At 38.8% G+C, this 27,511-nt stretch overlaps 1 protein-coding gene across 1 annotated transcript in view; it reads right to left on the bottom strand.

Moving 5' to 3' along the window:
* Positions 1–9,050: 9,050 nt before the first annotated feature.
* The window catches only part of LOC133638431 (nucleus accumbens-associated protein 2), a 138,896-nt gene continuing 120,435 nt past the window's right edge, over positions 9,051–27,511 (bottom strand). Inside the window, exon 9 of the mRNA XM_062031033.1 lies at positions 9,051–9,092. The gene's annotated coding sequence lies outside the window, so the exon portion shown is untranslated. The remainder of the gene's footprint in view (positions 9,093–27,511) is intronic.

Here is a 27,511-nt window from a genome sequence, read left to right as displayed (position 1 = left end):
GCTAAGTGCCATATGTGCATGTGTTGGCGCAAGTGAGAAAGAGCGAGCGGCTGCTGTTGATATAACAAAGTTGCTTTTGGTCTGGTTTGTACTGCAGAAAATTACCACTTTTGCTAGATATCATTTTTTTTACTAATGTTTTGGTGATGTGTTTTTGGCCGACAATATAGAGTTTTGCTCAGTAAAGTGATGGATGGAATTCATGTCCTCAAAGCGTCTCGACAGACGTTACAATATTTGAACAATGATGACGAAAACTGTTTTCTCTGTCGTGTCCGTGTCGTGTTGAAAATTGTTATGCGCTTATTTTTTTATTTGATTTTGTGCGTGGCATAGATTTGCCGTTCGCAGAGGACGCTTGAGCAGTGCGCAATTGCACAGGCGCGCACCTTAGAGGGAACGTTGCTGTCAATTCTCTTATATACTCTTTCATCCTAGACTTCTAGAGTGTTTGACTATCACATCACTCTAAATGTATAGACTATAAAGTTCACAAACATAAAGAGGGATCATAGTGGGCCAGGCCAATCTTTCCTTATCTCTAAACTAAAACTGGGGAAATGTGTAGAGTGTTCTGAGCTTCAGACATGATTTTGTGTCAGAATTCTTTGAGGAAAAAATGCCTGGTTAGGCTTTGTGTATGTAAAAATAAAGTTAAAGTACTTATTTGGTTTACAGCTATGTTGTTATTATGCTGTTTGTTACTTATGTATGTTATGTTGCAGCTATTTAAAATAGTTTTGTCAATTTGTTCTGGCCAGGAACAAATTGGCCTTTGTAACATATCTTTGTCTTTGTGTGTTTATATGTAGACCACATTGCTTAGCAGAGTTCAGTGATGCAAATGCATGTCAAGTTGATCAACACATTGTATTATTCTCCAGTGCAATAACAGTACTGAAATGAAGGCTAAAGGGCATTAATGGGAGCTTTAAAAAAAAAAGAGGAAAAAAAGAAGTAACTAAATAGTTACTTTTCAAAGTAACGCATTACTTTTTGGTGTAAGTAACTGAGTTAGTAACTGAGTTACTTTTGAAATGAAGTAACTAGTAACTATAACTAGTTACTGGTTTTCAGTAACTAACCCAACACTGCCAATAATAATAATAACACAGACAAAGTGCAGACTAGATAAAAACCAATTAGTAAAAATTAGTAAAAACTAAACATGGGAACACGATTGTTGCTCAACTAGCCATCATTTTGTTTGTTTTTTGAAAGTGAAAAGTGCAGGTATACTTTTCAAAGTGTCCGGTAAAGAGTTCCATAGTTGTGGTCCTTTTATTGAAAAGGCAGTCTGGGCAAAAGATGTTCTACGGCAGGGGTGTCCAAAGTGCGGCCCATTAGCTGTGGGCCATTTGCGGCCCACAGCTAATTGTTTACCGGCCCGCCACACATTCTGGAAATACTATTGTAAAAATAAAAAATAACATTAAAAAAAGTGGAATGAGGTGAAATCTAACGAGAAAAAGTTGCAATGTTGACACAAAAGCTGCCATGCAGGCTGTTTTTTTTTCTTTTGTCTTTCTTCATTTTTCTTTTTTTGCCATTGCTCAAAAAAAAAAAAAAAAGACAAAAAATCCATGTTATAATGAATTATTTTCAGGGCTCCAATTACTTCAAATATTTCACTTTAAAATGTTTTATGTGGTAAATATTGCATATATTGTGTAGTAGCCATATAAAAACATCAACGTTTTCTTTGACAAAAGCGCATAAAACAAACAAAATAATAGTTCCAGCATAAAATCAACAGATATATCTGAAGTTGATCTCGTAACTTAAGTGTTGAAAGTAAAAGAAAAACCTAATAAAAATGTATCACTTTATGAGTGGGGCACCTTTTGGATCCCAAATATATTTAGTGATTTTTTATTTATCTTTTCACTGTGATTACTGAAAAATATGAAAGAATTAAAATCAATGGTGTCCTGCATTATTGATCTAAAAGGGCTATAATTACTAAATACTGCATATTTCAGTTTTACTATAAAAAAAACTAAGTTGTTTTTGAGAGAAAAGCCATAAAACATTTTTTTTTAATTTGTATTACTTTGTATCAACTTGAAGTTGATATAGAGATTTACTGTAAGCGTTAAATAATTAAAAAATAATAATAATCTGATTTATTTTTAACATTTTAATGACTGAGACCCTTTATGGTCCCCGGGACCCCTAAAGGTAAAATAAATAAAAAATGCATATAATTTGTTATGGTTTGAAAATGACAAATATCAAAATGGCCCCCACATGCTTTAAGTTTTCCGTGTGCGGCCCTCGGTGGAAAAAGTTTGGACACCCCTGTTCCACAGAATGGAACACAACAGTTGCCTTTTGACATTGCTCGTGTAGCTATGATAAAAGGACACATGTTTTGGCGTGTTTTATTATTCATAGTTTGCTTAACAGTAATAGAATATGCTTATATGCTATAAGTGACCAGACGTCCGAGATCAAAACTGGGAATATAATCCCAGAGAAGGGGAAAAAAACGGTCAGCTATTTTTAAATTCAAGAAACAATATGATTAGGTTATATATACATGCATATATCTTACATAAACAATGTATGAATACATTAGATATCTATATATTTTAGGGACCTATAGACTGTATCTCTGTTGCTGCAACAGCAGAGAGTTTATTCTGTCGTCACACTTTGTATTGATATTGTGTATTACATTCTTCCCTTAAATGATAATGTTTACAGTGATTGGTTTATATGTATTTTTTATGTAAAAAATTTAGATACTTATTCTTATGCTTTCTGATCTCTCTCTCTATGTCCACTACTTGCTGTACATATCCTACCAAGTCAGACCTACACTGTTCCAATGTCCATTTCTCAGATGATGCAATTGTTGATGACTGAAGTGTTGATATCAATCAAACCTAACCCCCCCCCCCCCCTACACATCCCACACCCCGGATTGTAAATAATGTAAATAATTCAATGTATATACTCTGATGATTATCTTGTGTGACGACTGTATTACGATGATAGTGTATATCTGTATCATGAATCAATTTAAGTGGACCCCGACTTAAACAAGTTGAAAAACTTATTCGGGTCTTACCATTTAGTGGTCAATTGTACGGAATATGTACTGTACTGTGCAATCTACTAATAAAAGTTTCAATCAATCAATGTATGTCGCTTTGGATAAAAGCGTCTGCCAAATACTTAAACATAAACATATATAAACACCTGAAAGTCTTTATATCAGCTAAAACCACCAATCTATTTCACTGGATTCAGAATAAAACCAAATTCTGTCTTACCCAACAATGTTAGTATTTGAATATTGTTACTTGAAGACTTTTTCCTGGTTACAATTATACTGTGAAGAAAGTATAACTCTGTGGTAATATTATTTTCGCAAAATACAACCAAGAGTACGTTAATGTTAAATCTTACTTGTGAAAAGTAATCCCCCCGATTCCTATTTTCAACGGTCCGCTCATTTGAGCAGGAAAATGCTGAACACCAGCCCGGCATCTTTGTTTTCTACCTGCCAACTGTCAGTTTAGCATCTTTGTTTTCTACCTGTCAACTGTCAGTTAAGCATCTTTGTTTTCTACCTGCCAACTGTCAGTTTAGCATCTTTGTTTTCTACCTGTCAACTGTCAGTTAAGCATCTTTGTTTTCTACCTGCCAACTGTCAGTTTAGCATCTTTGTTTTCTACCTGTCAACTGTGAGTTTAGCATCTTTGTTTTCTACCTGTCAACTGTCAGTTTAGCATCTTTGTTTTCTACCTGTCAACTGTCAGTTTAGCATCTTTGTTTTCTACCTGTCAACTGTCCGTTTAGCATCTTTGTTTTCTACCTGTCAACTGTCAGTTAAGCATCTTTGTTTTCTACCTGCCAACTGTCAGTTTAGCATCTTTGTTTTCTACCTGTCAACTGTGAGTTTAGCATCTTTGTTTTCTACCTGTCAACTGTCAGTTTAGCATCTTTGTTTTCTACCTGTCAACTGTCAGTTTAGCATCTTTGTTTTCTACCTGTCAACTGTCAGTTTAGCATCTTTGTTTTCTACCTGTCAACTGTCAGTTTAGCATCTTTGTTTTCTACCTGTCAACTGTCAGTTTAGCATCTTTGTTTTCTACCTGTCAACTGTCAGTTTAGCATCTTTGTTTTCTACCTGTCAACTGTCAGTTTAGCATCTTTGTTTTCTACCTGTCAACTGTCAGTTTAGCATCTTTGTTTTCTACCTGTCAACTGTCAGTTTAGCATCTTTGTTTTCTACCTGTCAACTGTCAGTTTAGCATCTTTGTTTTCTACCTGTCAACTGTCAGTTTAGCATCTTTGTTTTCTACCTGTCAACTGTCAGTTTAGCATCTTTGTTTTCTACCTGTCAACTGTCAGTTTAGCATCTTTGTTTTCTACCTGCCAACTGTCAGTTTAGCATCTTTGTTTTCTACCTGTCAACTGTCAGTTTAGCATCTTTGTTTTCTACCTGTCAACTGTCAGTTTAGCATCTTTGTTTTCTACCTGTCAGCTGTCAGTTTAGCATCTTTGTTTTCTACCTGCCAACTGTCAGTTTAGCATATTTGTTTTCTACCTGTCAACTGTCAGTTTAGCATCTTTGTTTTCTACCTGTCAACTGTCAGTTTAGCATCTTTGTTTTCTGCCTGTCAACTGTCAGTTTAGCATCTTTGTTTTCTACCTGTCAACTGTCAGTTTAGCATCTTTGTTTTCTACCTGTCAACTGTCAGTTTAGCATCTTTGTTTTCTACCTGTCAACTGTCAGTTTAGCATCTTTGTTTTCTACCTATTAACTGTCAGTTCAGCATCTTTGTTTTCTACCTGTCAACTGTCAGTTTAGCATCTTTGTTTTCTACCTGTCAGCTGTCAGTTTAGCATCTTTGTTTTCTACCTGTCAACTGTCAGTTTAGCATCTTTGTTTTCTACCTGTCAACTGTCAGTTAAGCATCTTTGTTTTCTACCTGTCAACTGTCAGTTTAGCATCTTTGTTTTCTACCTGTCAACTGTCAGTTTAGCATCTTTGTTTTCTACCTATTAACTGTCAGTTTAGCATCTTTGTTTTCTACCTGTCAACTGTCAGTTTAGCATTTTGTTTTCTACCTGTCAACTGTTTAGCATCTTTGTTTTCTACCTGTCAACTGTCAGTTTAGCATCTTTGTTTTCTACCTATTAACTGTCAGTTCAGCATCTTTGTTTTCTACCTGTCAACTGTCAGTTTAGCATCTTTGTTTTCTACCTGTCAACTGTCAGTTTAGCATCTTTGTTTTCTACCTGTCAACTGTCAGTTTAGCATCTTTGTTTTCTACATGTCAACTGTCAGTTTAGCATCTTTGTTTTCTACCTGTCAACTGTTAGTTTAGCATCTTTGTTTTCTACCTGTCAACTGTCAGTTTAGCATCTTTGTTTTCTACCTGTCAACTGTCAGTTTAGCATCTTTGTTTTCTACCTGTCAACTGTCAGTTTAGCATCTTTGTTTTCTACCTGTCAACTGTCAGTTTAGCATCTTTGTTTTCTACCTATTAACTGTAAGTTTAGCATCTTTGTTTTCTACCTGTCAACTGTCAGTTTAGCATCTTTGTTTTCTACCTGTCAACTGTCAGTTTAGCATCTTTGTTTTCTACCTGTCAACTGTCAGTTTAGCATCTTTGTTTTCTACCTGTCAACTGTCAGTTTAGCATCTTTGATTTCTACCTGTCAACTGTCAGTTCAGCATCTTTGTTTTCTACCTGCCAACTGTCAGTTTAGCATCTTTGTTTTCTACCTGTCAACTGTCAGTTTAGCATCTTTGTTTTCTACCTGTCAACTGTCAGTTTAGCATTTTTTTTCTACCTGTCAACTGTCAGTTTAGCATCTTTGTTTTCTACCTGTCAACTGTCAGTTTAGCATCTTTGTTTTCTACCTGTCAACTGTCAGTTTAGCATCTTTGTTTTCTACCTGTCAACTGTCAGTTTAGCATCTTTGTTTTCTACCTGTCAACTGTCAGTTCAGCATCTTTGTTTTCTACCTGTCAACTGTCAGTTTAGCATTTTTGTTTTCTACCTGTCAACTGTCAGTTTAGCATTTTTGTTTTCTACCTGTCAACTGTCAGTTAAGCATCTTTGTTTTCTACTTGTCAACTGTCAGTTTAGCATCTTTGTTTTCTACCTGTCAACTGTCAGTTTAGCATCTTTGTTTTCTACCTGTAAACTGTCAGTTTAGCATCTTTGTTTTCTACCTGTCAACTGTCAGTTTAGCATCTTTGTTTTCTACCTGTCAACTGTCAGTTTAGCATCTTTGTTTTCTACCTGTCAACTGTCAGTTTAGCATCTTTGTTTTCTACCTGTCAACTGTCAGTTCAGCATCTTTGTTTTCTACCTGTCAACTGTCAGTTCAGCATCTTTGTTTTCTACCTGTCAACTGTCAGTTTAGCATCTTTGTTTTCTACCTGTCAACTGTCAGTTTAGCATCTTTGTTTTCTACCTGTCAACTGTCAGTTTAGCATCTTTGTTTTCTACCTGTCAACTGTCAGTTTAGCATCTTTGTTTTCTACCTGTCAACTGTCAGTTAAGCATCTTTGTTTTCTACTTGTCAACTGTCAGTTTAGCATTTTTGTTTTCTACCTGTCAACTGTCAGTTTAGCATCTTTGTTTTCTACCTGTCAACTGTCAGTTTAGCATCTTTGTTTTCTACCTGTCAACTGTCAGTTTAGGATCTTTGTTTTCTACCTGTCAACTGTCAGTTTAGCATATTTGTTTTCTACCTGTCAACTGTCAGTTTAGCATCTTTGTTTTCTACCTGTCAACTGTCAGTTTAGCATCTTTGTTTTCTACCTGTCAACTGTCAGTTTAGCATCTTTGTTTTCTACCTGTCAACTGTCAGTTTAGCATCTTTGTTTTCTACCTGTCAACTGTCAGTTAAGCATCTTTGTTTTCTACCTGTCAACTGTCAGTTTAGCATCTTTGTTTTCTACCTGTCAACTGTCAGTTTAGCATCTTTGTTTTCTACCTGTCAACTGTCAGTTCAGCATCTTTGTTTTCTACCTGTCAACTGTCAGTTCAGCATCTTTGTTTTCTACCTGTCAACTGTCAGTTTAGCATCTTTGTTTTCTACCTGTCAACTGTCAGTTTAGCATCTTTGTTTTCTACCTGTCAACTGTCAGTTTAGCATCTTTGTTTTCTACCTGTCAACTGTCAGTTAAGCATCTTTGTTTTCTACTTGTCAACTGTCAGTTTAGCATTTTTGTTTTCTACCTGTCAACTGTCAGTTTAGCATCTTTGTTTTCTACCTGTCAACTGTCAGTTTAGCATCTTTGTTTTCTACCTGTCAACTGTCAGTTTAGCATCTTTGTTTTCTACCTGTCAACTGTCAGTTTAGCATCTTTGTTTTCTACCTGTCAACTGTCAGTTTAGCATCTTTGTTTTCTACCTGTCAACTGTCAGTTTAGCATCTTTGTTTTCTACCTGTCAACTGTCAGTAGAGGCTGCTCACAGGCTCCTCATCACCATTTCAAGATAGCGGCCGAATTTCTCGCGTCACAGCAGCCAATACTGCGTCTACTTATAAAGATGTCTATGGGGCAAAGTGTCAGGACATTTCGTTGATGTGGAAGACACGCAAACATTATTGAAATCGGTTGAGAAACGAAAGTTATGATTCATTTTCGATCAACATGACCCCACATCTGCGGTCCCCTCCAAGGTTTCTCATTGTTATCCCATTGGGTTGAGTTTTTTCTTGCCCTGATGTGGGATCGGATGTCGTTGTGGCTTGTGCAGCCTTTTGAGACACTTGTGATTTAGGGCTACGGTATATAAGTAAACATTGATTGATTGATTGATTGAGATAAACACTTGTGTGGAGATGTCCCCATTCTCTATAGAAGAGATCAAATTTGGTAATTTTTATAAACGACTGTAACATAGAAAAATTTGTCAACATTATTATACTCCAGGCAAAAAAAAATGTCTACATAAATGTCGATTCATGAAAATAAGGCCTACATTTTCTAATTGGCTTAATAATTTACAATTATCAATCAAAATCTTGGAGGATGATTAAGAGTTGAAAACATTTCAAGTGATTTAGGTAGCCCTTTTTGTCTTTCATATTTATTATTATTATTATTATTAATTATTATTTAATACTCTATCTGTATTTGCTTCTGTTTTCTTTCCTGGGCATGTTTCGCTGATGTTGACAGTGCCTTGCCTTTTTGTGCATTATAAATGTATGTTTGTCGTTCCATTAAAAAAATAAAAAAATAAAAAAATAAAATCTATGGTACAGATTTTGGATACGGCGGCAGTTGGCGCTCATAACTGTCAACATCGGGATTTCAAAATAAAGTTGCTTGGTGGAATAATTGAAAATTAGCTGACATGAAGAAATTTTAGTCTGCACAGTAGTAATTGCAATACCATAAGATAAATGGGATTTTCAAACATTCGTTAGAATGTATTTTTTATTTAATTATTTTACCATTGATTGATTTAATTGATTGAAACTTGTATTAGTAGATTGCACAGTACAGCACATATTCCGTACAATTAACCACTAAATGGTAGCACCCGAATGAGTTTTTCAACTTGTTTAACTGGGGGTCCACGTTAATCAATTCATGGTAAAAAACAAGTTGACATATTTTTAAACATCTTGCAGATGCATTCAATTTTAAATTGGCGCCTTGTGCAGAATTGGCTATTTTTGGAATTCCACCAAACTTATCCGTGTCCACACACAACAATGCCACCATTTAAGACCCCCTTCCCTCTCCGTCGCAACGCGACCTAATACGCATGCGCGGAAAATGCGCGCGTCATTGTCACCTCCAGTGTTGCTTTGTGTGCAAGTTCTTAAATGTAACTTATCTGAACAATATCCAGTGTTGTGGTATTTCAATTAACTGGAATCCAGTGTGCTGTGGGGCCCTATTGTAGTGAATCACACTTGAGCCATCATTAATTAATCAAATCTTTAATAAACACTTGAAAGTACACAATGTGACAAAGAACATTTTACAACAATCAATCTAGGGATCGAAACCGCTTTATTATGAAGCTGGCTGTGGCGCGTTCTTTCTGACGTCACTTCCTGTGTGGGGCGCTGTCAGGTTCAAACACAGATGACATCTATTAAACAGACAAAAAGCAAGGAATTAAACAGAGACAGGATTCAATTTAGCTCAATGAGGAGAAACGTCTGGGCTGTACTCTTGTACAGTCTTCCACCACGCTCTGACAAAAGAAAAATACGCCTCCTCTTTTATTTGGACTTTCCCTGATTACATGGCATCAGCTGTTTCTAAAGGGAGTTGGGTCGTAAACAGCTGTTGCCTTCGGTCACAAAACAGTTCAAAGAAAAGATGCCTGGAGCTTGCGTCAGGTCCCGCTTCCTCTACGCTTTGTAGATCTCGGGTCAAGACAAGATCTTCCTGTGGATTACAATAGATCAAAGAAACCGACACTTTCATGTCGCTTCCCATCATACACAGTGGAGTTTTACAAGCCTTTTGCTTGTTAAGATCAAAGACAGCTTTTGTTCTCTCGCCGGGAACTCATGGCAACACAAAGTTTTGTGATAACTTAGATACAATTATTCTGACAGGCGCGGTCTTTCTGGCGTCACTTCCTCTCCGAACTCAGTTTTTAAACGATCAATGAGTCCATACAAAGCTAAGAGCCGGAGATTCAAGAAATATGCGCCGCACTTACCCATGTAAAAAAATATCCACGGAGGGGGACCTTAAACGATGGTTTAGTGTGGCTGAAACAGGGCTCAGGCTAAATAATTATTTGTTTAAAGGCCTACTGAAATGAATTTTTTTTTATTTAAACGGGAATAGCAGATCCATTCTATGTGTCATACTTAATCATTTCGCGATATTGCCATATTTTTGCTGAAAGGATTTAGTAGAGAACATCGACGATAAAGTTCGCAACTTTTGGTCGCTGATAAAAAAAAGCCTTGCCTGTACCGGAAGTAGCGTGATGTCACAGGTTGAAAGGCTCTGTCACGCCAATTTTCTTCCCATCACAAAAACCTTCCTAACCCCCATTTACTTCCGGGGTCATTTCCGCTTACGTCAGTTCCTCTTACTTACGTCATTTCCTCTTACTTACGTCATTTCCTTTTACGTCATTGCCAGCGATCGATAAATCCAAATCTCCTGAAAATGGTGGTGTCACTGGATGATATCCGTCTTTATCTGTCCCAGGGGACTTATGTCAAACACCAGCAGGCTTCGCAACATTTCAAGCGGAGTGTTAGGGCCGCTGCTGCGAACTTCTGTCTTGCAAAAAATATTAATTAATATATAATACTGTTAAATGTCTGTACTACTTTAAATCCACATTATTGTTGAAACCATTTCACTAATATTAATTAATATATAATACTGTTATATGTCTGTACTTTAAATCAACATTATTGTTGAAACATTTCAGTAATATTAATTAATATATAATGTTAAATGTCTGTACTTTAAATCAACATTATTGTTGATAATTCAGACGTTTTGTTAACGCTGTATTATAAAAAAAAGAGTCAAATGAAGTGCTACCGATCGCTGTCAATGACGTAAGAGGAACTGACGTAAGCGGAAATGACCCCGGAAGTAAATGGGGGTTAGGAAGGTTTTTGTGATGGGAAAAAAATTGGCGTGACAGCTCCTCACATTTCCCCATTGTTTACACCAGCAGCGAGAGCGATTCGGACCGAGAAAGCGACGATTACCCCATTAATTTGAGCGGGGATGAAAGATTCGTGGATGAGGAATGTGAGAGTTAAGGAGTAGAGTGCAGTGCAGGACGTATCTTTTTTCGCTCTGACCGTAACTTAGGTACAAGCTGGCTCATTGGATTCCACACTTTCTCCTTTTGTGGATCACGGATTTGTATTTTAAACCACCTCGGATACTATATCCTCTTGAAAATGACAGTCGAGAACGTGAAATGGACATTCACAGTGACTTTCGTCTCCACGACAATACATCGGCGAAGCACTTTAGCTACGGAGCTAACGTGATAGCATCGGGCTTAACTGCTAATAGAAACAAAAGAAATAAACCCCTGACTGGAAGGATAGACAGAAAATCAACAATACTATTAAACCATGGACCTGTAACTACACGGTTAATGCTTTCCAGGCTGGCAAAGCTTAACAATGCTGTTGCTAACGACGCCATTGAAGCTAACTTAGCTACGGGACCTCACAGAGCTATGCTAAAAACATTAGCTATCCACCTACGCCAGCCAGCCCTCATCTGCTCATCAACACCCGTGCTCACCTGCGTTCCAGCGATCGACGGAGCGACGAAGGACTTCACCCGATCATAGATGCGGTCGGCGGCTAGCGTCGGATAGCGCGTCTGCTATCCAAGTCAAAGTCCTCCTGGTTGTGTTGCTGCAGCCAGCCGCTAATACACCGATCCCACCTACAGCTTTCTTCTTTGCAGTCTCCATTGTTCATTAAACAAATTGCAAAAGATTCACCAACACAGATGTCCAGAATACTGTGGAATTTTGCGATGAAAACAGAGCTGTTTGTATTGGATACAATGTGTCCGAATACTTCCGTTTCAACCATTGACGTCACGCGCATACGTCATCATACATAGACATTTTCAACCGGAAGTTTCGCGAGAAATTCAAAATTGCACTTTATAAGTTAACCCGGCCGTATTGGCATGTGTTGCAATGTTAAGATTTCATCATTGATATATAAACTATCAGACTGTGTGGTCGGTAGTAGTGGGTTTCAGTAGGCCTTTAAGGGGTTATCCGGCTTAGTGTAGACATGGCCTTAGAGAGGTACACGTTTTTCCACACATGACCAAAAGCAAGGAGTACCTCTTAATCAGCAGCTTCACACGTTAAGCAAAACATGGGAATTTGACACTCTGAGAGACTCATTAGTGAGAGACAGGATTATTTGTGGTACAATGGATGATGTACTCAGAGAAAGACTGCTTGGAGAAACTGCACCCACACAAGGTTAAGTGTGTCAGGATATGTAGAGCAGCTGAAACCACCAGAGCACAGTGCAGACAACAAAAAGGATTGCCCCCGAGAAAATACAAGACCGTTGGAATTGTAGAGCTGAGCTCACAGTGGTGGATGACACAGACATTGTTATGCCGTCCTCACTGCGCCAGCAGATGCTCCAAAAGATACACGAAGGCCACCTCGGAGAAGTCGAGTGTAAACGGAGAGCGAGAGAAGTAACGTACTGCACCAGGATCAATCAAGATATTAGCCAGACGACAGCGTCGTGTGGGCTTTGCCAAACTTACAGGCCAAAACAACCGTTTTGGCTGTGATGGAAGTAGCTACGTGGTAGTCACCGATTACTTTTCAATTCGGACTATAAGGCGCACTTAAAATCCTTTCATTTCCTCAAAACTCGACAGTGCGCCTTATAACTTGGAGCGCCTAATGTGCAGAATAATTTTGGTTGTGCTTACCGACCTCAAAGCTATTTTATTTTGTGCACGGTGAAATGATAAGGGTGACCAGTAGGTGGCAGTCACACATAAGAGATACGCGGAGACTGCAATATGACTCAAGTAAACAACACCTACATTTTATATGTTCCATTGAAAATATAGAACATTACACACGGCGCTCAAAAATCCATCAAAATGTTTTAGTACGACTTTGGTAAGCTGTGAAGCCGCACCGCTTGATGGATTGTACTGTGCTTCAACATACGAGTATTATTATGGTTAGAGATGTCCAATAATATCGGCCGGCATGCTTTAAAATGTAATACAGGAAATGATCGGTATCGTTTTTTTTTATTATCGGTACCGTTTTTTAAATTTTATTTTATTTTTTAATTAAATCAACATAAAAAACACAAGATACACTTACAATTAGTACACTAACCCAAAAAACCTCCCTCCCCCATTTGCACTCATTCACACAAAAGGGTTGTTTCTTTCTGTTATTAATATTTCTGGTTCCTACATTATATATCAATATATATCAATACAGTCTGCAAGGGATACAGTCCGTAAGCACACATGATTGTGCGTGCTGCTGGTCCACTAATAGTACTAACCTTTAACAGTTAATTTTACTAATTTTCATTAATTACTAGTTTCTATGTAACTGTTTTATATTGTTTTACTTTCTTTTTTATTCAAGAACATTTTTTGAATTTATTTACCTTATTTTTTTAAAAAAAAGGACCTTATCTTCACCTTGCCTGGTTGTCCAATTAGGCCTAATAATGTGTTAATTCCATGACTGTATATATCGGTATCGGTTGATATCGGTATCGGTTGATAATAGTATCGGTAATTAAGAGTTGGACAATATCGTAATATCGGATATCGGCAAAAAGCCATTATCGGACATCCCTAATTATGGTGTGCGTATCAGGTAAGACATATTATCTGCCGTTTTGTTTCGCAATATTATGCAAAAGCAACTTTTCTTACCTTCTGGTACCTGCTGATCTGTATTTGGGATCTGCATAAGTCCTGAAAATTACCGCGCATCCGCCTTTGTAGTCCGTGCCGACACTGTAGTCAATAAGCTTCTTTTTCTCTATCTTCTTGTTATGGGACATTCATCCTCCGTTGTTGCCATTTCTAATAGAAAGTAGTGTAAAGTTCTTACTCATATCTGTCAGTAAACTCGCCATGAAAGCGCTAAAACATACCGGTGTAGTGAGTTTACATTATTCACCCAAGGAACTTTAGTTATTAGAGAGTTCCGGTCGGACGTTTTTTCACGGGACACATTTCCGGCGTTGTTGTTGCACTAGTGAGCCACAGATGAGGAGATGCTGCTCCGTTATTGATTTAAGTAAAGTCTGAACGTCATTAAAACAGTTAACTCCATCTTTTGACACTTCTTCCACTCCCGTCCTTGCACGCTACACCGCTACAACAAAGATGACGGAGAAAAGACGCCGTCGAAGGTGAGCCACGTAAATAAGACCGCCCAAAAAACGGCGTATCCTGAAGGGACTGTCAGAAAGCGGCTTGAAGATGATCTGTAAAACATAATCTATGCAACATTTTGACCAAAGAACCACCATTACATGTTATGTAGACCACAAGGAAGTGTTTTACATTTAGAAAAAATATAAATAATATGACTCCTTTAATGCGCCCTGTGGTCCGGAAAATACGGTATCCTGAAATCGGAGCATTGCAGTCGCCAGTTTTCTAAAGACTGTTTTCGCCAGACATGGTGTCCCATGCAAACTGTTTTCAGACAATGGTCCCCAGTTTTCTAGCTGTGAGTTTGCTGCCTTTGCCAAGGAATGGGCATTTCAACACTCCGCATCGAGTCCAACTTATCCAAAGTCCAACGGCTTGGCAGAATGCTCTGAAAAAACAGTAACATTTGTTGAAAAAGTCACAGGACAAAGACGACTTTCAGAAAAATCTACTGATCTACCGGAGTGCACCTCTACAAAATGGACTGTCAAAAGGGACAGGTGGAGGAGGAAGTTGCTCCACGTTCCTTTAGGATCCAGATGGAAAATGGAGAGTCTCTGAGAAGGAACCACATCAACTACAGCTGACTGAAGGGAACAATGCAGCCCAGGAAAAGACTCAGCTGGAATCTGCAGAACTTGCTGACTCCGAGCCTGGCCTTGTTGACCAAGGTCTGACAGCAGTGTCTGCGTCACCAGCGGTTGAGAGACCGTCTAGACCAGGGATGTTAAACTGGTTTTCACCTGACAGTTATGGCTGCCATCAGAGGGCCGCTTGTAACAGCGAATAATGTATGAATTTGCCTCTGGATTTCATTATTAATTATGTAAATTGTTTCAAGTAGACTGTCGATTTTACAGTAAAAACTTTACATTTACAAAATTTTACTGTAAAATATAGTGGGTTTTTTATGTTGTTTTTTTTACAACATTTTACGGTAAAATGGAAAAACAGTACGAGTTTTTGTTTTTTGGAGGGTAGGGCAGTTTACGGAAAAAGCTGGCAGCAGAATTAGTCAACGTTTTTGTGTTGAATTTACATTGGTTTTTACAACATTATCTTGTTAATGGAAAAACAGTACAAGTTATTTTTTAATACTGGCAATTTAGCTGCCAGTTTTTCTACCGTAAAAACAAACACAGTCTTTCCATTTACAGTAATTACACCGTTAAAAACAACAACCGTATATATTTTTTTCATTAATTTTTATTGATGACATCCAGCATCAGACATTCCCATCCATTACATCATACTTACATACATCATATATCTGTTGTCTGCCCTAAATGTCAAAATATATTTTGTGCGTGACTGCTCGCCGTCTGTTCGCTGTTGCGAAAAAGGCTAAGTATCGCTCTATCTGTGTGCTTTTAATTGTTCTACAGCTTTCTTTATCACTTCTCAAACATATTTAGTGGTACTATTTAACTTGCAAATCACCCGATCTCTGTCCCACCACCCTTTCCTCAGCTAGCTAGCTGCTAAGCTAGCGCGGAGAAAGGCAGCGCCGGTCAGAAGGTAAGTAGGAAGCTACTCCCGCAGACCGCGACCACTTCCCTGAGGACAGCAGGAACTTCACTCGGTGACAGAAAACACTGTGAGTAATGGCTTCCTGCGCGTCTTGCACCATACTCACGGAGAGGTTGGCTCTGCTAGAGGGCCGTGTCCGCCAGTTAGAGCAGAGTAATGTCGTAACTTTAGATGTTGCGGACACATCTGCTAGCGTTAGCTGTAGCGAGCTAACTAGCCCAGCTTGTAGCAGTCCTAAGCGGCCTACAAGCTACGGTGTACCGGTTGAGACGCATAATAGATTTAGCTCCTTAGCTAGTCCTACACCCCAGTCTACCGGGCACCACACCTTAGTCATAGGGGACTCCATCACCCGAAACATAAAGCTTAGCAAACCAGCCACAGTAAAGTGTATCCCCGGGGCCAGAGCACCTGACATTGAAGCTAATCTTAGGGAGCTAACTCGCAACAGGCCTAGTAAACACGTACGACAGGCTAATCCAGGGGTCGGCAACCTTTACCACTCAAAGAGCCATTTTGGCAAGTTTCACAAATTAAAGAAAGTGATGGGAGCCACAAAAAAAATTTACAATTTAAAATGAAAAACACTGCATACAGAGCTTAAATGCTTTGTGCTATATTAACCAGGGGTCTCCGACACACGCACCGGCACGCACTTTAATGTGGACATTTGATGTTAGTGCAGCCCGCGAGTTTTGAATGAATGGCGCTTGATAGCGTCATACTTGCCAATCCTCTCATTTTTCCCCGGGAGACTCCCGAAAATCGGAGCGTGATGACACCGCCCTCTACAGTCTGCCCTAACAGCGTACCTGCTTGACCACACGTAAGCGACAGCAAGGCGTACTACCTCAGCAACCACACATCTTACACTGACGGTGCCAATACCCAGAATCCCATGCAGCACTAACTCTTCCGTACTAGTTCAGCAACCACACATCATACACTGACGGTACCAATACACATCTGACACTGACGGTACCAATACACATCTTACACTGACGGTACCAATACCCAGAATCCCATGCAGCACTAACTCTTCCGCTCAACCAACGCAAGGAGAGGGGGGGGGGTTGATGTGTGGGGGGGTTGTGGTAGCGGGGTGTATAATCTAGACCGGAAGAGTTAGGACTGCATGGGATTCTGGGTAATGGTTGTGTTGTGTTTATGTTGTGTTACAGTGCAGATGTTCTCCAGAAATGTGTTTTTCATTCTTTTTTGGTGTGGGTTCACAGTGTGGCGCATATTTGTAACGTAACAATGTTAAAGTTGTTTGATACGGCTACCGTCAGTGTAAGCTGTGTGGCTGATGAGTAAGTATGCTTTGCTGTCTCCTGTGTGTGTGATTAATAACAACATGCAACATGCGGCTGGACTGGCACGCTGTATGTAAATGCTATAGAGGACAATTACTGCAGTGCAATCAGGGCACGCCCTTTATCTAGTATTTATAGTCTAAATAGGATTACTTTTTCCCTGGGAGTTATTTATGAGAGACACTGAGATCCATAAGTCTCCTGGGAAAATCGGGGGGTCGGCAAGTATGTAGCTGAGCCGCATCAGAGTGGTCAAAGAGCCGCATGCGGCTCCGGAGCCGCGGGTTGCCGACCCCTGGGCTAATCGCACCACTAATTATGCGAATATAGTTGTACACGTTGGCTCCAATGACACTAGAATGAGACAGTCAGAGATTACAAAGAGAAACATAGCCAGGACTTGTGATCTCGCCAGAAAGATGTCCAGGCATCGAGTAATTGTCTCTGGCCCCCTGCCTGCGAGAGGCAATGATGAGAGATATAGCAGATTAGTCTCGCTTAACAAGTGGCTGGCTAGCTACTGTAGGCAACAGGGACTAACGTTTATTGATAACTGGCCCTCTTTCTGGGGCAAACCAGGCTTGCTGATGAGAGACGGCCTTCACCCTAACCAGGAAGGCGCCATCATCCTGTCTAGAAACATAGACTACTATTTAAGTCTCACTTGACTGACTACACTAGAGCAAGCCCGGTCACAGGCAATTACAATGTCTGTTAGTCCGGGTGAGGAGTCAGTTAAGCTAGAACTAGCCAGCGCCAGGCTGGATAATCCATGTACGCATAGCAATTCTCTTAGAATAATACACAATTCACATAATGTTTTTTCTGTTGTGTCTGTGTCAGAGGTGGACATGCATTCTACTGAGGTGGCAAATTATGATATGTCCAGTCTATTGCAGCACCAAGCAAACAATCGGAAAATTACCGTCATATCAATTCCTAGATATGGTCGAAACTATTTAAAGTGCACTACGCATAATAAACGCAACATTGTTAATATTGCCACTACGGATAATCTTAACAAAAACTCGTCAAAACAGCCCAATACCTATAATATGGGCTTTTTAAACATAAGATCATTGTCTCCCAAGGCGTTATTAGTTAATGAGGTCATTAGAGACAACAATCTTAACGTCATTGGTCTTAGCGAAACCTGGCTCAAACCAGACGAATTTTTTGCGCTCAATGAGGCATCTCCTCCTAACTATACGAATGCGCATGTTGCCCGTCCTCTTAAAAGGGGAGGGGGTGTCGCACTAATATACAATGAAAATTTCAACCTTACCCCTAACCTAAATAATAAATATAAATCGTTTGAGATGCTTACTATGAGGTCTGTCACACCGCTACCTCTCGACCTGCCTGTTATCTACCGCCCCCCTGGGCCCTATTCGGACTTTATCAGTGAATTCTCAGAGTTCGTTGCTGATCTAGTGACGCACGCCGACAATATAATCATAATGGGGGACTTTAATATCCATATGAATACCCCATCGGACCCTCAGTGCGTGGCGCTCCAAACCATAATTGATAGCTGTGGTCTTACACAAATAATACATGAACCCACGCATCGCAACGGTAATACAATAGATCTAGTGCTTGTCAGGGGTGTCACCACCTCCAAAGTTATGATACTTCCATATACTAAAGTAATGTCCGATCATTACCTTATAAAATTTGAAGTTTTGACTCATTGTCAACAAGCTAATAATAATAACTGCTATAGCGGCCGCAACATTAATGCTGCCACAACGATGACTCTTGCTGACCTACTGCCTTCGGTAATGGCACCATTCCCAAATTATGTCGGCTCTATTGATAACCTCACTAACAACTTTGACGATGCCTTGCGCGAAATTATTGATAGTATAGCACCACTAAAGCAAAAAAGGGCCCCTAAAAGGCGCACCCAATGGTTTACAGAAGAAATTAGAGCTCATAAATTATCATGTAGAAAACTGGAACGCAAATGGCGCGCGACTAAACTTGAGGTTTTCCATCAAGCATGGAGTGATAGTTTAATAACTAATAAACGCATGCTTACCTTAGCTAAAGCTAAATACTACTCAAATCTCATCCGCCTCAACAAAAACGATCCTAAATTTCTGTTTAGTACAGTAGCATCGCTAACCCAACAAGGGACTCCTCCCAGTAGCTCCACCCACTCGGCAGATGATTTTATGAATTTCTTTAATAAGAAAATTGAACTCATTAGAAAGGAGATTAAAGACAACGCATCCCAGCTACAACTGGGTTCTATTAACACAAATACGACTGTATATACGACGGACACTGCCCTCCAAAATAGTCTCTCTATTTTTGATGAAATAACATTAGAGGAATTATTACAGCGTGTAAGTGGGATAAAACAAACAACATGTTTACTTGACCCACTTCCTGGGAAACTTATCAAGGAACTGTTTGTATTATTAGGTCCATCAGTGTTAAATATTATAAACTTATCACTTTCCTCCGGCACTGTTCCCCTAGCATTCAAAAAAGCGGTTATTCATCCTAGATCTAACCTCGATCCTGACCTCATGGTAAACTACCGACCGGTCTCCCACCTTCCGTTTATTTCCAAAATTCTCGAAAAAATTGTTGCACAGCAGCTAAATGAACACTTAGTGACTAACAATCTCTGTGAACCTTTTCAATCCGGTTTCAGGGCAAATCACTCTACGGAGACAGCCCTCGCAAAAATGACTAATGATCTATTGCTAACGATGGATTCTGATGCGTCATCTATGTTGCTGCTTCTTGATCTTAGCGCCGCTTTCGATACCGTCGATCATAATATTTTATTAGAGCGTATCAAAACACGTATTGGTATGTCAGACTTAGCCTTGTCTTGGTTTAACTCTTATCTTACTGACAGGATGCAGTGCGTCTCCCATAACAATGTGACCTCGGACTATGTCAAGGTAACGTGCGGAGTTCCCCAGGGTTCGGTTCTTGGCCCTGCACTCTTTAGTATTTACATGCTGCCGCTGGGTGACATCATACGCAAGTACAGTGTTAGCTTTCACTGTTATGCTGATGACACTCAACTCTACATGCCCCTAAAGCTGACCAACACGCCGGATTGTAGTCAGCTGGAGGCGTGTCTTAATGAAATTAAACAATGGATGTCCGCTAACTTTTTGCAACTCAACGCTAAGAAAACGGAAATGCTGATTATCGGTCCTGCTAGACACCAACATCTATTTAATAATACCACCTTAACATTTGACAACCAAACAATTACACAAGGAGACTCGGTAAAGAATCTGGGTATTATCTTCGACCCAACTCTCTCGTTTGAGTCACACATTAAGAGTGTTACTAAAACGGCCTTCTTTCATCTCCGTAATATCGCTAAAATTCGTTCCATCTTGTCCACTAGCGACGCTGAGATCATTATTCATGCGTTCGTTACGTCTCGTCTCGATTACTGTAACGTATTATTTTCGGGTCTCCCTATGTCTAGCATTAAAAGATTACAGTTGGTACAAAATGCGGCTGCAAGGCTTTTGACAAAAACAAGAAAGTTTGATCATATTACGCCTATACTGGCTCACCTGCACTGGCTTCCTGTGCACTTAAGATGCGACTTTAAGGTTTTACTACTTACGTATAAAATACTACACGGTTTAGCTCCAGCCTATCTCGCCGATTGTATTGTACCATATGTCCCGACAAGGAATCTGCGTTCAAAGAACTCCGGCTTATTAGTGATTCCCAGAGCCAAAAAAAAGTCTGCGGGCTATAGAGCGTTTTCTATTCGGGCTCCAGTACTCTGGAATGCCCTCCCGGTAACAGTTAGAGATGCTACCTCAGTAGAAGCATTTAAGTCCCATCTTAAAACTCATTTGTATAATCTAGCCTTTAAATAGACCCCCCCTTTTTTAGACCAGTTGATCTGCCGTTTCTTTTCTTCTCTCCTCTTCTCCCCTGTCCCTTGCGAGGGGGAGTTGCATAGGTCCGGTGGCCATGGATGAAGTGCTGGCTGTCCAGAGTCGGGACCCCGGGTGGACCACTAGCCTGTGCATCGGTTGGGGACATCTCTGTGCTGCTGACCCGTCTCCGCTCGGGATGGTTTCCTGTTGGCCCCGCTGTGGACTGGACTCCCGCTGATGTGTTGGATCCACTGTGGACTGGACTTTCACAATGTTATGTCAGACCCACTCGACATCCATTGCTTTCGGTCTCCCCTAGAGGGGGGGGGGGTTACCCACATATGCGGTCCTCTCCAAGGTTTCTCATAGTCATTCACCGACGTCCCACTGGGGTGAGTTTTTCCTTGCCCGTATGTGGGCTCTGTACCGAGGATGTCGTTGTGGCTTGTACAGCCCTTTGAGACACTTGTGATTTAGGGCTATATAAATAAACATTGATTGATTGATTGATTGTAACCCAACGATCCCACCCTCCCCCCCAAAAGAAAGAAACAGCAGGAAAACACAAAATAATAATATTTACAGATACATTAATTAAATAGGGAGGTGTTTAGGGCACGTCCGACCGGTAGGAGGCCACGGGGAAGACCCAGGACACGTTGGGAAGACTATGTCTCCCGGCTGGCCTGGGAACGCCTCGGGATCCCCCGGGAGGAGCTGAACGAAGTGGCTGGGGAGAGGGAAGTCTGGGCTTCCCTGCTTAAGCTGCTGCCCCCGCGACCCGACCTCGGATAAGCGGAAGAAGATGGATGAATGGATGGATAATTAAATAAAGAAAAAAGAAATAAAGGGACAAGCGGTAGAAAATGGATGGATGGATAATAATACATTATTAATAATAATCAGAAATAAAATAAAATAAACATATATACAGTATATACATATACACATATATATATACACGTATATATATATATATATATATATATATATATATATATATATATATATATATATATATGGAGTAATCCTTTTTTTTTTAGATTTTACAGTCAAAAACTAGCAGCTCAGTCAACAGAATTTTAACGCAAAAAACAGTGTTAGTTTTTTTCAAATTATTATTATTTTCAACAGTATTAATTTTGACATGCAGCTTTACCCTAACCGCGGATCGTTCCCTGAAAGGTGGCATGGGACCTTGGATAAAACTGTTACCAGGTTTTAAGCAAATGTCGCGAATTCAAGTAAAACATAAAAAAATTATAATCACACATTGAAAATACAATTGCATTTGTATACAAATATTGGGCTTTTTTCAGTTAATTCAAATTACAGGAGAGAGTAACAACCTGTGATCGGTTATGATTATCCAAATTCAAAAGTGTGATTAATCTGATTGATACATAATCATTTGACTAGCACTAGTGTGTGTGTGTATACGTATATATACACACACACACACACATATATATAGTTATACACACATTCTGTATATATATATATATATGTGTATGTATCGAGTGTTTGTGTGTGTATATGTATATACACACACACATATATATATATATATACACTACCGTTCAAAAGTTTGGGGTCACTCAAACAATTTTGTGGAATAGCCTTCATTTCTAAGAACAAGAATAGACTGCCGAGTTTCAGATGAAAGTTCTCTTTTTCTGGCCATTTTGAGCGTTTAATTGACCCCACAAATGTGATGCTCCAGAAACTCAATCTGCTCAAAGGAAGGTCAGTTTTGTAGCTTCTGTAACGAGCTAAACTGTTTTCAGATGTGTGAACATGATTGCACAAGGGTTTTCTAATCATCAATTAGCCTTCTGAGCCAATGAGCAAACACATTGTACCATTAGAACACTGGAGTGATAGTTGCTGGAAATGGGCCTCTATACACCTATGTAGATATTGCACCAAAAACCAGACATTTGCAGCTAGAATAGTCATTTACCACATTAGCAATGTATAGAGTGTATTTCTTTAAAGTTAAGACTAGTTTAAAGTTATCTTCATTGAAAAGTACAGTGCTTTTCCTTAAAAAATAAGGACATTTCAATGTGACCCCAAACTTTTGAACGGTAGTGTATATATATATATACACATCTAGTTATACACACATACATATATATGTATAAATGTGTGTGTATATATATATACATACAGTATATATGTGTGTATATATATATATATATGTGTGTATAACTATACATATATACACACACTGGTGCTAGTCAAATGATTATTTATCATAATCAGATTAATCACACTTTTGAATTTGGATAATCATGACCGATCACAGGTTGTTACTCGCTCCTGTAATTTAAATGAACTGAAAAAGCCCAATATTTGGACACAAATGCAATCGTATTTTCAGTGTGTGATGCATTTTTTTTATATATACATACAGTACATATATGTGTGTGTGTATATATATATATATATATACACATATATATACAGTATAGTTATACACATATATACATACCTGTGTGTATATATACATATATATATATATAGTTATACACATATATATACAGTTATACACATATATACATACACACTGTAAGTGTATATATATATATATATAGTTATACACATATATACATACATATGTGTATATATATACACATATATATACAAATACACACATACAGTATATATATATACATACATGTGTGTGTGTATATATATATATATATATATATATATATATATATATATATATATATATACATACATACATACGTGTGTATAAATACACATACACATGTATATATATATTTTTTTAAAGTATATTTTATAAAGTATATTTTATACGATGTTTGCACCAAATCAAGCATACAAATGTCTTATCACTACACTAAAAATGGCAAAACTACAATATTGCCCAAACCAATGGACGTGCGCTGTTCAGTATCGTGGCCACTGATTGGCTCAGCCTCAGCCAGCAATACTGTATTGGATTCAAAGAGCGTAACGTTGACTAAATGATGCCATTTCATGAATTGAAACAACAACGTGGAACAAGCACAAGAACTCCTACACAGGGTAGAGCTAGAGTGCGCCAAGGTTGGCCTTAGGCTAAATGCCAAGAAAACTGAGGTCATGACCTACAATGTTCCACCAGAACATCAACCTCTGATAACAGCAGGAGGCGCTGTGCTGAAAGAAGTTGAGGACTTCAAATACCTGGGCGGATGGGTCAACTCAACTGAGCAGGATTTAAAAGTGAGGAAGGCACTTGCATGGAGGGCCCTGAACGGCATGACCATTGTACGGAGCTCCAACCTCCCCCGTCAAATCAAACTCAGCTTCTTCTACGCGACAGTTGAGTCCGTTCTCCTCTATGGCAGCGAATGCTGGACCCTGAAGCCAACCCTGGAGAGGTCTCTGGATGGTTGCTACACCAGGATGCTGCGTGCAGTGCATAACATCAACAAGAGTGCGCACGTAACCAACAGAGTCCTCTACAGGGGAATACTAAGGGTGAGCGAGAAGATTGCTGTAAGGAGAATGAGACTAGCAGGGCACTGCCAAAGGCATCAGGAGCTGCCAGCCAGCAAGTTGGTACTGTGGGAACCAACACATGGGCATCGGTCAAGAGGACGTCCCACACTAACATACGTTGATATACTCAAGAAGGATGCAGGAGCTCAGAGTACCAAGGAACTGGCCAAATGTATGGAGAATCGGGATGACTGGAAGCAACGATGGAAGGCTCGTCTGAGGACGACCTAGAGAGAGGAATCTCATATTGTTGAAAAATGTATTCAGAAGGCCGTAAACAGTTTTTGTATGCTCTATGCAAATATTCATGTCTGGAACCAATTAAAGAAGGACACATATATAAAGTATTTATGTGTAAATGATGCTCAAGTCAGAAGGCGCATAAACATTTTAATAGTTTTTCATTTCAAAACAAAGCAACACTGAGGATTGTCCCCATCCAAGATGAGGTACAACCTTGCTAATGAAGATCAAAAATGGAGCTTGCATGATTTTAAAGTCTTGCTTCTTTTAAGGACCGTTCTCCAGCCTAGTCCATGCTTAGCTTTTTTTTCTTTTTAAAGAGTCTTGGTCCGAATCAGTAGGACAGCTCTGCTCACAAAGCACCAAGGAAATGAGTCCAAATATAATTTTTTGTCGTTCATCCACATTTACGACCAACGGGTCCTTTTTTCCCCCCCGATGAGCGATGGGAGGATGACTAAGCAAAGAAGCGAGAGCACAGCAGTTCACGTCACGTCTCCTCCCTCCAAAGTGCATCCTGATTGTCAGCGCTCTGAACACATGGCTTTAAATAAAGGTGCCTCGTTTTTTGTCAGGTTTTTTTTTTTTTTGCCATTACATGACACTTGTGTGTTTTCTCTCTCTAAATCACTCTAAAGTGCTGGTTCAAGGACACATTCAAACTTTTTAGTGCATTTCTTTCTATAGGTTCAAATGCACAACAAGGGAGTTTATAGTCTTATTTCCGCTCTTCTTGCTGCCGCACAAAAAAACATTCAATAAAAGGCCAGAGTGTTTTCCAAACAATGACAAGACAGCCTGCTGCGTGAGTTCACAGTCTGCAGTTACATGAACACCAGGTGCATAAAAAGGTCAAGAGGTTTCATCGGGTTAGGTCTGAATGGCATGCATTTGTATGGTACAAGCGCCTCTTTGCATATAGAAAACACACCTTTACACTAAATGGAGGATGCAGCAATGGCCCAATGAAGCAAGCAAGTTCTTTTTTTTCCCATGAACATCTGAATGTAAAGGGTCTTTTTTTCCCTCCCCGGACAAGGGATGATTTCAAATCAATGAAACACAGCACAACGTTCAGTCGGTAAAAGTTTGTCATGACATTCTCAAGAGTTTCTCAGGTGGCACTGACAAAGGATAAAAAGAAAATGTCCTGAAATGTTCTTAATTTTCTAAGTATTTTGCACTAGAATACACTTGAGGATTTATTTATTGACTTAGTCAATAACTTGCCAGTGACATTAACTTTTTAATAAGAGCAGCACATCCCATATAATGAGCCAACAAATGTAATATTTGACTAATTCAAATATTACATTTATTGAAGTTGTTGCATGTCCATCTGGATTTTGTTGTAGTTTGACTCGTATTGTGATTAGTTTAACATATTTGGGACAAAGTATTAATTTTGCTTGCACTTGGTGCACGGCTCTAAGACCATGCAATGATTTTGGATGAATGCAGGTGAATTTATCAGGAATTATGGATATTCTTTAAAAAGAAATAACAGAAAGATGAACAATAACTGGACATTTAATTAATATAAATTATAGTCAGAATTTTCGGCGGTTATTTTTCAATCTGATTTTTTGGGGGGTTATTTTTCCTTTTTTGGTCTTTAAAACTTAATTACATTTTAACGGACTTAAAAACGTACGTACGTATACGGCTGTACATACATACGTACAGCCCGGCCCATAGATACATACATTTAATGTATGTATATACGTACATACGTATATACAGTACATACATTTACATATACATGCGTATATATATATATATATATATATATATATATATATATATATATATATATATATATATATATATATATATATATATATATATATATATATACTGTATATATACATATATACACATATACATATATATACACACATACACATATATATACATATATATACACACATATATATATATATATATATATATATATATATATATATATATACATACATACATACATACATACACATATATGTATATATTTATATTCCTTGTGCACTACTTGACTGAAAGAGTGCGCACTTTGCCGATGATGTCACGTTATTGATGCAAAAATTCATTTTTAGACTATATGACACCGAGAGTAACAAAAAAATAAATTTAAAAAAAAAATATATTAATTATATATATTTTTTAAACTGGGACTTCCTGCGGGCCATAGTTTGGGGACCCCAGATTTAGAGAATATTCATAATAATTCACAATTAATTCCACATTCGCAACCCTATGTTTGAGCCATGTACATATTTATTTACAAGTGTACTCTGGTGCTATAGTGGAAACATCACTTTTGAAGAATTAATGACCAGCTATGAAACAAATCAAGTGATTTAGACAAGCAATATACTGACTTTGGAAGATGGCAGCTATGACCTAATAAGATAAAACACTACGTTGTTTTGGAGGTTAGTTTCAGTATAATTACAGCTTCAATAAAAACAAGGAAAAACAGACCGCATTTAATTCAGTCGTACAGTCGTGGTGCGCATGGTTTTACAGCTAATACTTCCACACAGTCATAGTTTAAGGCACAGCTTCACCACAGTGGAGCATATCCATATCTTCTTGACACTTTTTTCCTTAATAAGTCCTTTATCTTACTGGGTTTTAAAGTCTACTAAAATATATTGCTGTGCATCAGTTGCACTAACTAAACATTGATGATTTGATGAACAGTGCTAAGTTGAAATATTAACTCAAGTAGTGGCTCAACTGCAGAGATCACCAGGCATATGTCAATGCCTCAAAAGAGCTTGTTACTAATCGTTTCCTTGCTGTTACTGAGTTTGCACTTGCAGCACGGGCATAAGACCACGCCTATGCACACTTTCCCCCCCAACCCTTCATTTGGAAAGATGCATTAATTTGCCTTAAATTCATAAATATTTGCACATGCTGCACAGCTCTGGACAATGCTGAAGTCCATTTGATCAACCTAGTGGTTTCTCTTCTACACTTCATTTGGAGAGCGCTGGCGTTCACACGTTCACTTGAAGTTTATTCAAGTTTGCCGCAACGGCCGTGAGATATACTTAATGTATTTTTTTTACGTTTTAACCAACTTTATGGCTTCCCTTTAACCG

Source organism: Entelurus aequoreus, linkage group LG21 (assembly GCF_033978785.1).
Source record: "Entelurus aequoreus isolate RoL-2023_Sb linkage group LG21, RoL_Eaeq_v1.1, whole genome shotgun sequence".
NCBI classification, from domain to species: domain Eukaryota; kingdom Metazoa; phylum Chordata; class Actinopteri; order Syngnathiformes; family Syngnathidae; genus Entelurus; species Entelurus aequoreus.
The sequence above is the reverse complement of the archived record's forward strand: the minus strand, read 5'-3'. Positions and strand labels throughout refer to the sequence as shown.